This window comes from Phoca vitulina, unplaced genomic scaffold (genome assembly GCF_004348235.1).
Source record: "Phoca vitulina isolate PV1807 unplaced genomic scaffold, GSC_HSeal_1.0 scaffold20, whole genome shotgun sequence".
NCBI lineage: Eukaryota > Metazoa > Chordata > Mammalia > Carnivora > Phocidae > Phoca > Phoca vitulina.
In genome coordinates, this window is record NW_022589723.1 from 14,180,536 (window position 1) to 14,192,983 (window position 12,448).

The window sequence follows — 12,448 nt, forward strand, 5'->3', positions numbered from 1 at the left end:
AGGAAGAAAACATATGAGTAAGAAATGGTATGTGTTATAGAGAGGCCAGGAAGGATGCATAGGACTGTGGTCTGGGGAGCTATGAAGCTATGGAAGCTATTGAGAAACAGAGAAGTAATCATAGTATGGCAAATAAGGGACCTTGGGGCTACACATAGAAATATCTAATGATAAAATTTTTGGTGAAATGCTGCATACATGTTATAATACAACTATTCCATATGTACCCCCATAACCCTTATGGATCTTGAAAGATATTATTACCCCACGTGATGTAGAGTTTTTTTGTATGAATAAAAAAGTATTATGAATATTGCTCTATGATTATGATAGAATGGGAAACATGCTATACAGGAAGTCAATCCATGTAGTTGATATTTGTATTTGTATGAAGGTATAGGGGTGTGTGTGTGTGTGTTTAAGAGAGAAAGAGAGAGGGAGAGGGAGAGAGAGAGAATGAATTAGAAATGAGTGTCCAGAGGGGTCATTTACTAAGGAGGGTGGGTTGCTGTTAGTGTTGTTCAGGAGAAGTTGGAGATCCTAGATGGGAAGTCCAGGAGGTAGAGTTGGCCTCTTTAGCAATGATAAGTGCAAGCCCAGTGCTATAGAATGGGCATGCTGAAAAAGAGTTGAAGTAATTGACATAGGCTTCCATGAACCCAAGAGAATTTTATGATCAGAAGTAGGTGAAACCACCCTACCATGTTGCAGGGCTTTTATAGAAAAAAATTTTCGCATAATGTAAAGGAGAGCCTCAAGAACCAGAAAAAGACTGTTTCCTTATCAGCCAAGAACTTTAGCTTTAGATAAATGGAAAATATATGAAAAGAAGGAGAGAGAAACCTAAAATTTTAGGTTCTGCTAGAGCTTCTTTCCTAAAGTGAAAGAAGAGTCTTAGAAATAGATAAACTTCCAGGGCAAACCTGGAACCCTTTTACTCACTTTAAGAGAATGTGGTTTGAATCAAGAGATTCCCACACATTTTAAAATTCCTGGCTATGTTTTTTAGTATTAGTCCCTGTAGATAATCAAAATTCAAAGTAGAAGAGATGAGGCTCTGTACTGAGAGTATAATCTTTGAAAAGAAATACATATGATCCTATGGTGGTCACAAACACCTAGATGTTACCCAAGTCACAAAGGGCCCCAGCAGGGATGTTGCTGCCTAGGGGAACCCGAGGACTATGGCCAGGTCTATGCAGCAGAAAGTAGAGAAAGAATTGAAAACCAGTCAGTGTTTTGAGACATTTCTGATAGTTAAGCCAGGTCCAGAAAGCCCATAACATTTCAAAAAGACATTGAGGTTTGAGGAGTACCAACCTTGGTTGGCCAGTGCTTCAGTCTATGAGAAGATGAGTGAGGGTGGGATTAGAAAACAGCCATGATGCTCACTACCTACACATGTCAGGTGCTCTTATGCCTCCACATGGTTGGTCCCTCAATCTGGAATTTCCCTTCTCCTCTTAACTACCTATGGAATAACTTAATGCTGGCGTATTTTGAATGGGGCATCCTGGGGGGAAAACTCCCTAATGAAAAGGGGAATAATTGTCATAGAAAACTTCAATAATACTACTATTTATAATACTTAATTTTTGAGGCAGAGCACTATTCTTTACAACAACTGTATAAGGTCAGTGCCTTTATCCTTATTTCACTAATGAAAAATAACTTGCCAAAAGTCACACAGTTGTAATTGGCAATGTCAATATTTTAATCCAAATCTCTCAGTTTTAAGCTCCTTGTTCTTGACCATTATGCTCTTAGGAAACCCCTTCTCTTCTCAAATATGTTGGTGAATATATGAAATAAGAAATGTTTAAACTAATCACAATTATATTGACCAGTTTGGGCATTCTCTCACTTGGCTCATGCTGCTGGAAACACAATGCACGGTCTGGTTCGGTGTTAGGAGAGGCTGGAGGTGACAGCAAATAGTGATGGTTTTATTATCTCACCAGACATTTAACACAGTTTTTCATTCTCTTACTCAAATCATTCCAAATGTTCCATCCTATATTAAAGCTACAATTCAAGTCAGTTTATCATCCAAGAGTTTTTGTAATTTGGTTTTTCCTTATTAATCCAAATTTATTCAATTCATTTCAAAATCCACAGATATTTATGGAGAGCTATAAATGTGCCAGGCATTACAGTGCGGAGGAGAAACAAAGATGAAATAAACACATTTCTCCAGCATCCTGTGGACTTGTTGTTTGCATTGAAAGGTAATATTCTAAACACTATATTCCAAGTATGATCAAAACAGACACAAAAATGGTAAATTTCCTGAACAGGTAGGGTAAGTTTATAAAGAATGTGAAATTTGAGCTAGATATTAAAATATGAGAAGTTTATTGGGCGGAGAAAAAGTAGAAGGATATTTCAAGGAGCAGCAGAAGAAAGCATGAGTATGAAGTGGTATAGTGTGTTTGAATAATGGCAAGTAGCTCAGTGAAGGACTAACCAATTATGTACGTGGAGGAGAATAGCAGAAGGCTTAAAATGCAGCATGGGGCCACATTATGAAGGTTCTTGCACGCCATGTTAAGGATTAAACAATAATCGTGGGTTTGGGTTTTTTTTTTTTAATTGACTTTATTTTTTAACATTTACTCTCAGGTGTGTGCATGACAAAAATCTAGAGTTTTAATTTGTCTAAGATCACCTGGGAAAAATGTGATTTTTTGTGTGTGTGCAAAGTAGTAGGGTAGGCACCAACACACATCCAAAAGAAGCACAGAGTCACTGCCTGAATGGCAGACAACGTAACTCCTGAAGAATCTTAGAGCAAACAGATCTGGCTGCAGCAGGGAAGGAATGCCTTATTCTGCCAGAAGCTGTCTTTCCTCCACCCTGATCCTCTAGAATCCCTTTTACCCATGCACTCTGTGCATCTGTATAGAGCAATCCACATTGCAGTAAGGGCCAAAAACAAATTCTCTTCTCTCTGTCTCCTAAGATGATTAATTTTGCACATCTTTAAACTTGAGATGAGTACTTATGCTTTTATCCCTCAGGTTTTATGGGAGGGAAAAACTAAATTAAATTGTGACTTCTGGGTAGGGAAATTTTGTTTTTAAAAAGCTCACTCTTATAGGGAGCATAAAGATGAATTGAAGAGAAGGGACACTTCCTCCTTTTCCTTGTACAGTAGTTTAATCCAGCCATAATATTCTCTTTCCCTGTACTCCCAACACACCATGTCAGTCCCTGCCTCCAGCCTGGTCCTCCTCTCATGCTGTTCATTCTGCCTGCTTAGGGAAAAGAACTTCTCCCTCTTCACTTCCAAATCCAATACTACCTCTCCTTCAGGCACAAGCAAGTCCTGACTCCTCAGTGAGGTGTATTAGGTCAGATGCTTTAGCAGCAAGCCCTGTGACAAGGATTCCCAAGCAAGTGGTTTATTAAGAAGTGTTCCCAGGAAAGAGTGTAGAGAGTAGGGGAAGCAGGACAAAGAAGAGGAAGAAGCCAAACAAGGGTTTAAGCCTCAGTTCGATCCTCTGGGGAGTTCTGGAGTACAAACTGTACCTCAAGTTTGTTCTGTCTCCAGGAGGCTAGACTTTCATACTCTCACACCAGTCAATCATTGGCTCTTGGCTTCTTCCAGAAGGGAGGTGTTGGCAGTGTAAAACCACTGGGAACTTCTGATTCTCTGTACCTGCAGGCAAAGCTGCCCCAGTAGCCCAAGGCTGGTCCTCCAAAGACAGATGCAGGTGGAAACTATTAGAAGTAAAGCACACAGAAGCTGGAGTCCGGCTCTTGGATGTCTAGGAAGAATTTCAAACCAATTCACCTCCTTGAGATTCCTTCATATCTGAAGAACCAACCAAAGAACAAGGAAGATCCTCACAGTACGAGTACTGCATAAGTAGGCCCGGGGGCCTATTTCACTGCTAGTATGAGTCCTACACTATTCCTCAGTCTATAACACTCCTAGAGTTCAAGAGTGTGAGGTAATGCATCCATCAATCCAAGTGTAAAACCAGAGGCATGGAGACTAATTTAGTCAGCCGATGATAAAGCATCCAGAGAGAGACCCTTGGTGACTCCAAAATGCAGTTTGCCAGCATGGAACCCATTCAAATGTAATAGCCCTCCCAGGTTAATGCACGGAAACTGGCTCTATAAGAACATTTTAAAATGAAAAGTATAGTAGAAAACTGTCAGCCATTTGAAGAGACAGTAGGCCTTTCCTGCTTTTGTTTCTCTATTTTTCATAGATGGATAGCAATCTAAGACATTTACATGTAGAATGAGGCCTGGGACATTGCTTAACTAAAACACCTTTCAGCCTAGGCTGGTAGGAACAAAGTGATGTTCAAATTTTAAATCCAAATCCTAAATGAATACATTGTATTTATACATGTATTTCCTCCTTTACATCACTTTACCTTTTTTTTTTTTTTTTTGAGGGGAAAGGAAAAGCTTTAGTATAATTTCCCTTTTGTCCGCTGTCAAGATTAAAGCAGTAACAATAACAACTTCCTTTTTGTGAAACAAAAAGCTGATCAATGGCTATCTAGGCATTTGCTGTTGGCTGCAGTGCAAAAGAGCAGGTCAGCGTATATCCTACAGCCCAACTCCACCCACATTCCCTTCTAACCTTGTCTTCTTACCTTGACCTCTTCTGGGCTAGAGATCTGAGAGGCTGGCTTCTAAATGCATATCCAAGTTTTTCTGATTGGAATACTGAGGAAGGGCTGCTGGAGCCGTTAGGTATCTTGGATGAAATTTGCTTAATTATCAACCATTAAACTTAACAGACAAGGAAATCTTGCATATAAGTATCAACTCTCAATAATAATTTCTTTACTTCCTTTTCATTCTGTGACTATCATGAATTCCTGTATTTTTTAAGTTGTTTTACTTTTCTGAAAACATCATGAGTAAGGTTGAAGTATAAAGGGTTTTAGATGCCCGCTATGTTTTGCTCTGAATGCTATAGAAGTTTGGAGTGAACTGCCATTCTTTAGTTGATGGAGGTTATAGTCTGAGTAATTAGTAAAAATTCCCAGTGTTGGCAGCAGGAAACATTCGGCAACTGAAAGCATAATGAAGGTAACTATCTTAGCACCAGGCAGGGGAAAAAAAAACCCATAACTGAATAGGTAAGTTTTCTTTTCTTAATAGAAGTCTAACATGAAATGATTATCTAAAATAAAATGGCAGTACTCCCATTTATAATATTTATTATCTCCATTTATAATTTTATAATATTCTAATAATTATAATATTCATAATATTTACCATTAAGATCATATTAATATCTTAATGCTATTCTATTTTTAATATATTTGTTATTATTTTAATTCCTTGGATCTCATTGCTTTTAGGGCAAATACATTTCTCACAACCACATCTCTTCATTTATTCATACAACAAGCATTTATTGAGCACTCCTGCCTCCCAGGTCCAAGGTTATGCACTCTGGATTCAGTGATAAGAGGCAGAGATTCCTTCCTCTTAATTTGTTCACAGTCTAGTTGACTGTGACAGTCAGGGCTCTTAGTTACAAGCTACAGAAGTTATGCTCTCTGAGTTAAGCAGGAATAGAATTTCATGACAGGACATGAAGTAGGTCAAAAAATCACCCAGAAAGCCAGAGAATCAGATTCAAGTCTACACAGTCAGAAACAACATCCAAAATGACAGCCCAGTAGAAGCAGGAGGGTGCCTGTGGTGCAGGCACAAGCATTAGACCCTGCAGCTTGCCCTGGACACACCCCTGGTAGCCGGCCCTGGAGGCGGCCGCTTCTACCTCTGTCCTGCTGCCTACTCCAGGAGACCCCATCTTACTGCAGTTGCTCTCATCACCATCCCGAAGACTTCCTCCTCGCCTCTGCCTCTTTGCATTAGCAGTCTTGGTTTAAAAGCTCCTATGGGTCTGTAAACTGGTGAGCCTAGGTTAGGTGCCCAAGCCTAGGTAAAAGAGAAGCCAGGAAAGTGAATTTCTGACAATTTCAGCTTCTGTAGTGGAATTCTTCAAATTTAAGAACAATATGGGCATACAGGACAACAACAGTGACAAATGTTCACTACAGTCCCTACTTTTGGTTACTTCAAATTAATATGTACTCTTCTTTCCTTACTTACACAGCCTATTCTGATAATGTGTGTGTCTATAAGGAAATAAACTTACACGATTTATTCGCAAGGGAATGATGTCAGTATAACACAGAAGTTGTGTTGGTCCATTTATGATTTTTCTCAGTATACAAATGTTTTGTGCCATTGAGTGACAACTAGTGAATGCTTACACAGCTGAACACAGTAAGCTAAGGAGGAGCACAGGATTGTATACGGTGCCCATTCGCACTCTCCTTCCTGTTTTATTTTGGGCATGTGCTCTGCTCAACAAGTGCTCATTGTGTGATTCTACCCAATCTTTGTGTATTTTGCCTCTATCTCCATAGATTAGCAGCCTCAACTATTTTTAAAATATACAACCCACTTAAAAAACAAAGTTCAAGATATTCTGTAGTATTTAGTAGGAGTTTTAACATCCTAAAAAACTGGGCCAGAATAGTTTTTGTACTTGTTATTGCTCTGGTTACAAAATTGCATGGGTTTTGAGTGTTTGTCTCAATCTACTTTTTCTGATAAGCCGTGTAATTATTTGTAAATGATTTTCTAGGACATGAGGTTTCCAGGAACACGTAGACAAGTTATAGTAGAAACACTTAAACTTTAAAAAAAAAAAAAAGTGCTTTTATTAACATGAGGCAAAAATCTCTTATACTACCATAAGCACTCTTACCTCCTTCCCAAGAGGAGAAAAACTCACAATTTTTCGTGCTGGTAAAAATTCCTTTAGTTCTGTCACAAGGCCCACTGTAATGTATGGGCCAGATTGGAAGGTTCACCACAACCTAGCTCAGCTATACAAGATAGTGGGGAAAGGGAGATAAAAATAAGAAGAAAATACATTAAAATTTATAATTGCATAAAACACAGAACAAAAAAAGAAGTATGGGTAAGAGCCATAGTTTTTATCTCTGAAGCTGGTTTAGAGGCAATAATTGATCATGATTTCCCTCTTTTATTAACAATTCTGTGTGCCTTTTGCTTTCAGCCACCACCTCTCTTGGTCAGGGTTTTCTGACCAAACTGCTATCACTGAAGGATCTGGGTGCTTTATGATACTCCTGTACAGATCTGCTATTATCTTCCATTAAATTTTACCACTGGGAAGAGAATTATGGGACATTCTATAGGTCCTATCCATTCTCCCTCCTTTCCCCTTTTACAGCAGCAAACCAAGATAAGTGCTCCATGTGCTGATGGAAACATCCCTTCATTAGAGATTGGGAACTCTAAACCAATGTCACAGGGCAAGAGAAGCAAACATTTTCAAGTGGATCATTAGACACTAGGTTTAATACTAACAAGAGACTCTCCCTCTTCCAACCTTCGGTTCCAAGACCCATATGTTTGTTTGGGTGATGGGAAAATTAGCATTCTATCTTGGGCAATAGTTCAGAGAATTTGCTGTTGGTTCAGTGCCTGAGTCTTTAATAGGCCATCCCATCATCCCAGCATTTTACATGTCCAAAGCTTTTAAATAATGTGGTTCTAAGTCCATTGTCTTTACCTCTTTTCCTATAAAGTGAGTATTTTCTAGTTAGAAACATGTTCATTGTGCACTGCAATGTTTAATAAGGCATTCTGTGATTCCTCAGATAGTGATGCTGATATAACCACGGTGAGCAGAAAATGCAAAACCATCACCATATAAAAATATCCAATATCCAAATATCCAAAAAATATCCACCATATAAAAATCTTCAATAACACTGGATCCAAAAAGATCCAGTGTTATTGAAATTCAACTGGATGGCTGGTTCTCCTGAGGTATTATCCCATATTGGGAGGCAGTGTCACTCAATGTTGGTTCCTGCTGCTAATTGACTGATCACTCATCAATGGATGTAAACAGGTCAGCCTTGGAGAGGTGTGGTCTGCAATGGTGAGTTCCTACAAAACCTTCATCCTTGACACCAAGGCTACTTTGTTTTTGAGCCTATTGAACAGGGGTTGGAGTGACTATGGTACCAACATTCATGGACAAAGAGAGTCATCTTGTCCACTTCATTACTGAAAACCTTCCTTACTAAGGAGGACTTTTGATAAATGTTCACCCTAAAAACAAGGTTCTCCTGTTTTGAGCCTATTCCAAGAGGCTTATCCATGCATCATCAAAACTCCTTGACACCAATATTCCAATTTTGTTATCTCAGAATAAAGAGCCTTCTCTCAGGTCATATTTCTTTCGAGGAAAAGTAACAATCAGATACACAACTTAAAATTCTGCCTCACCTGGAGGATTTTTTAATCCTTTAAGGAAGGATTAGTTACCTCATTTGTCATCCGACAGGCTCCAGCTGTCAGCTCCTACAGGGTTTGCTTCAGTTGCAAAAGCCACCTTGCCCAAGGGCGTAACTTTCCCAAGGCACCACATACCCAATGACTGATTGAGGTGGAAGTATAAGGGCCTGGCCATTTGGGACCTGCAGGACAATGCTGATGAATATGCTCTAGAGTCCTCCATAGGGTTGACCAAGTTTTGTTGGTCCAACAACAACATTCAACTTCTTCCTCTGATCAATGCTGCTTTTCTTCCGTTCCTTTCTCAGGTGTTGATTCCAAATAAATTGTTCTCCATTTCAAACTCCATCTCCCTCTATTTCTGGAGAACCTAACCTGTGACACCATGTATAAATCTGGATGGAATGTTTTCTTTCTCAGTCAACTAGTCTAGGAACTGATCTATAGGTAGGGGTTCAAGGAGGTTTGACTATGTGGCAAGATTAGCTGAACTGAAATGAAAACTTCATGCTCGTATAAAATAATTGTGTTTTCAGGACTTGCTTAAGCCAGAACTTCTAGGTACCACTGCCACCTGATGATGGTGTGATTGAAGGCCTGCCTGATTTTATGGATAGTGTATTATATAAAACCCAGTTTACAATGAATTGTTCAGATCATACTGTCACCAATTAATCCATGATCAGGTGTGTAGTTACAAGAGTAATAACTAACTCTAAAAAAGAGCTACTACCTTTCCCAAATAGGTGTGGTTTCATCCTCAAATCCTGAGGGCCTTTCCTCAAATTCTGTTTTCAGGGAAACTTGCTCTAGGCACACCCAAATCTTCCAAAGGTATTATGAGCACAGCTGATCTACTACATGACAGAAAAGAATTCTAATTTCCACCAAGTATTATAAAGTGAAGCACTTCCTAAATATTGAAAGAGAGCTTAGATACAGGTGGCAAATGACCACTACTAAACCTAACTATTGCATTTCAGAAAAGTATGATAGGCTTTGCAATAGAACAAAACATATTGGATTAAGGATGCCCATGGTGGTGATGGTGACTCATTTAAGCCAGCCTGGGATGGAGGATGATTCAAGTGAGTATCCCTGAAGACAGTGACATCTGGGATGGGATTTGAGGAATGAGCCTGAATAAAGGAACAAAAACAAACAAACAAACAAACAAAAAACCGCAATGGCATTCTCAGCCAAGGGATCAGCATTTACCAAAGCAGTAAGGTAAGAGAGTGCAAGGCATATTCATAGTACTACAAGTTTTGAAATCAACCTTGTACCTCATCTAATTTTCAGGAACTCTGGTCTATCTGGGGAAAATGTAAACTGTGAAGATATATATTATTTAGTATTAGTAAGAGAAGCTCCAGAAAAATATCCCAGGGTAACAAATAAATATTTTTATCTTCTCCTACTTGCTGCATGGAGAGAGATTTGTGGCAATATTGCACAAATTTCACAAAGGAGAAAAAGAAATTGCAAGAACTCTTTCCTCCTCGTCCTCTTTCAGTTATTGGGGATATTCTGTGGAAGGAGGTTTATGCATGCACATACCACCTTACAATATGTCGTAGTGGTTAATAATGTAGGTTCTGGGTTCAGAGCTCCATAAGTTACTGGCTATGAAACCCTGAGAAAGTTACTTAAACTTTCTAAACTCCAATTTCCTTGTGTGTAAAATAGAGAGAATACGTCTCTAACTAATGAAGTTATTGCAAGGAGAATTAAGTGAAGTGAGAGCAATAAAGTGCTCAGTGAAGTGCTGGGTTATGAAAAAATGCTCTAGAATTAGCTATTTTTCATCACTATTACTTGAAATATTTGTGTGATACCCTCTAAATATCAGAGACTTTAGATAAGCATAATAGGATGGTGGGCTTGTTTTGGTTCTCTCTGTAGTCCTCTGTACTGTGATCTTGACTCTCTAACTTCTTTCCCATGATTCAAGATGGCTACAGACCAAGTTTTAAGTTTTGTTCATGATTATGGAGATAATAGGAAATCTATTCTCTAATGATATCAAATCATTACATTTATGTATATATTTAACACTGCCAAATCCTGAATGAAGGTTAATGTTCATGGCAGAGAACAACATTTGAAAATTAAGGAATTTGAATTCCACTTAGCTTTATTGACAAAAATAATCACTGGAGGCTAAAATTAACAAGTCAGGAAATGACAGATGTTGGTGGGGATGCGGAGAAAGGGGAACCCTCCTACACTGTTGGTGGGAATGCAAGCTGGTGCAGCCACTCTGGAAAACAGTATGGAGGTTCCTCAAAAAGTTGAAAATAGAGCTACCATATGATCCAGCAATTGCACTCCTGGGTATTTACCCCAAAGATACAAAAGTAGGGACCCGAAAGGGTACGTGCACCCCGATGTTTATAGCAGCAATGTCCACAATAGCCAAACTGTGGAAAGAGCCAAGATGTCCATCAACAGATGAATGGATAAAGAAGATGTGGTATATATATACAATGGAATATTATGCAGCCATCAAAAGGAATGAGATCTTGCCATTTGCAATGACGTGGATGGAACTGGAGGGTATTATGCTGAGCGAAATAAGTCAAACAGAGAAAGACATGTATCATATGACCTCACTGATATGAGGAATTCTTAATCTCAGGAAACAAACTGAGGCTTGGTGGAGTGGGGGGGGGGGGGGGGGGGGATGGGGTGACTGGGTGATGGACACTGGGGAGGGTATGTGTTCTGGTAAGCGCTGTGAATTGTGCAAGACTGTTGAATCTCAGATCTGTACCTCTGAAACAAATAATGCAATATATGTTAAGAAAGAAAAAAAGAAGAAGAAGAATGTAGCAGGAGGGGAAGAATGAAGGGGGGGAAATCGGAGGGGGAGAAGAACCATGAGAGACGATGGACTCTGAAAAACAAACTAAGGGTTCTAGAGGGGAGGGGGGGTGGGAGGATGGGTTAGCCTGGTGATGGGTATTGAGGAGGGCACGTTCTGCATGGAGCACTGGGTGTTATGCACAAACAATGAATCATGGAACACTATATCTAAAACTAATGATGTAATGTATGGGGATTAACATAACAATAAAAAAATTAAAAAAAAATCACTGGAAATGCAAGTAATAAATTTATATTAATGTCAGGGATACCAGGGTTATTTGTGGTATCTGGATGAAACAGACATTTGTCCTATCTAATCTATACTTTATGTTTCTTACTAAGAATCAAGAAGAATGCTATACATAAAAAAAAGGATCAAAGTTTCTCATACCTTGTACCTCATGCTACACTTTCTAAAGTGGGTTTTGAAAACTACTAGTTTTTGGAGATCATAAATAGTTCTTATGTGAAAATGGGCTCCACAGTCAAAGAGGTTCAAGAAATAAAGGATTTTATTCTGCTTTGTTGAGATATAATTGACATATAATATTGTATAAACTTAAGGTGTATAATGTGATAATTTGATACATATTTATATTGTGAAATGATTACCACAATAAGGTTAGTTAACACATCCAGCACCTCACATAATTACCTTTGTGTGTGTGTGTGTGTGTGTGTGTGTGTGTGTGTTGAGAGCATTTAGGATCTACTCTCTTGGCAATTTTCAAGTATACAATACAGTATTGCTACCTCTAGTTACCATGCTGTAAATTAAATCCCCAGAACCTATTCATCTTATAACTGGAATTTTGTACCCTTTGACCAACACCTTCCCATTTCTCCCACCCCTCAGCCCCTGACAACTACCAATATACTGTTTCTGTGAGTTCACCTTCTTTAGATTTCACCTATAAGTGAGATTGTCCAGTATTTCTCTTTCTTTGTCTGACTTACTTCACTTAGCACTCAAGGTCCATCCATGTTGTCACAAATGGCAAGATCTCCTTCTTTATGACTGAAAAATATTCCCTTATATAAATAACTTTTTTATTCATTCACCTGTCAATGGACACTTAGGTTGTTTCCATGTCTTGGCTACTGTGAATAATGCTGCAATGAATATGGGGGCTGCACATATCTCTTTGAGATAGTGATTTCATTTCTTTCAGCTACATACCCAGAAGTAGGGTTGCTGGAGCCCATGGTAGTTTTATTTTTTAATTTTTTGAGGAACCTCCATAATGTT

General features: G+C 38.8%; 1 long non-coding RNA gene across 1 annotated transcript in view; it reads right to left on the reverse strand.

Annotated features, from left to right (window-relative positions):
• Positions 1-12,448, reverse strand: part of LOC116640704 — a 127,118-nt gene that overhangs the window by 19,344 nt on the left and 95,326 nt on the right. The window contains exons 10-11 of the long non-coding RNA XR_004301045.1: positions 6,761-6,881; positions 3,532-3,723 (exon numbers count right to left, since the gene is read on the reverse strand). This is a non-coding gene — a long non-coding RNA (uncharacterized LOC116640704). The remainder of the gene's footprint in view (positions 1-3,531; positions 3,724-6,760; positions 6,882-12,448) is intronic.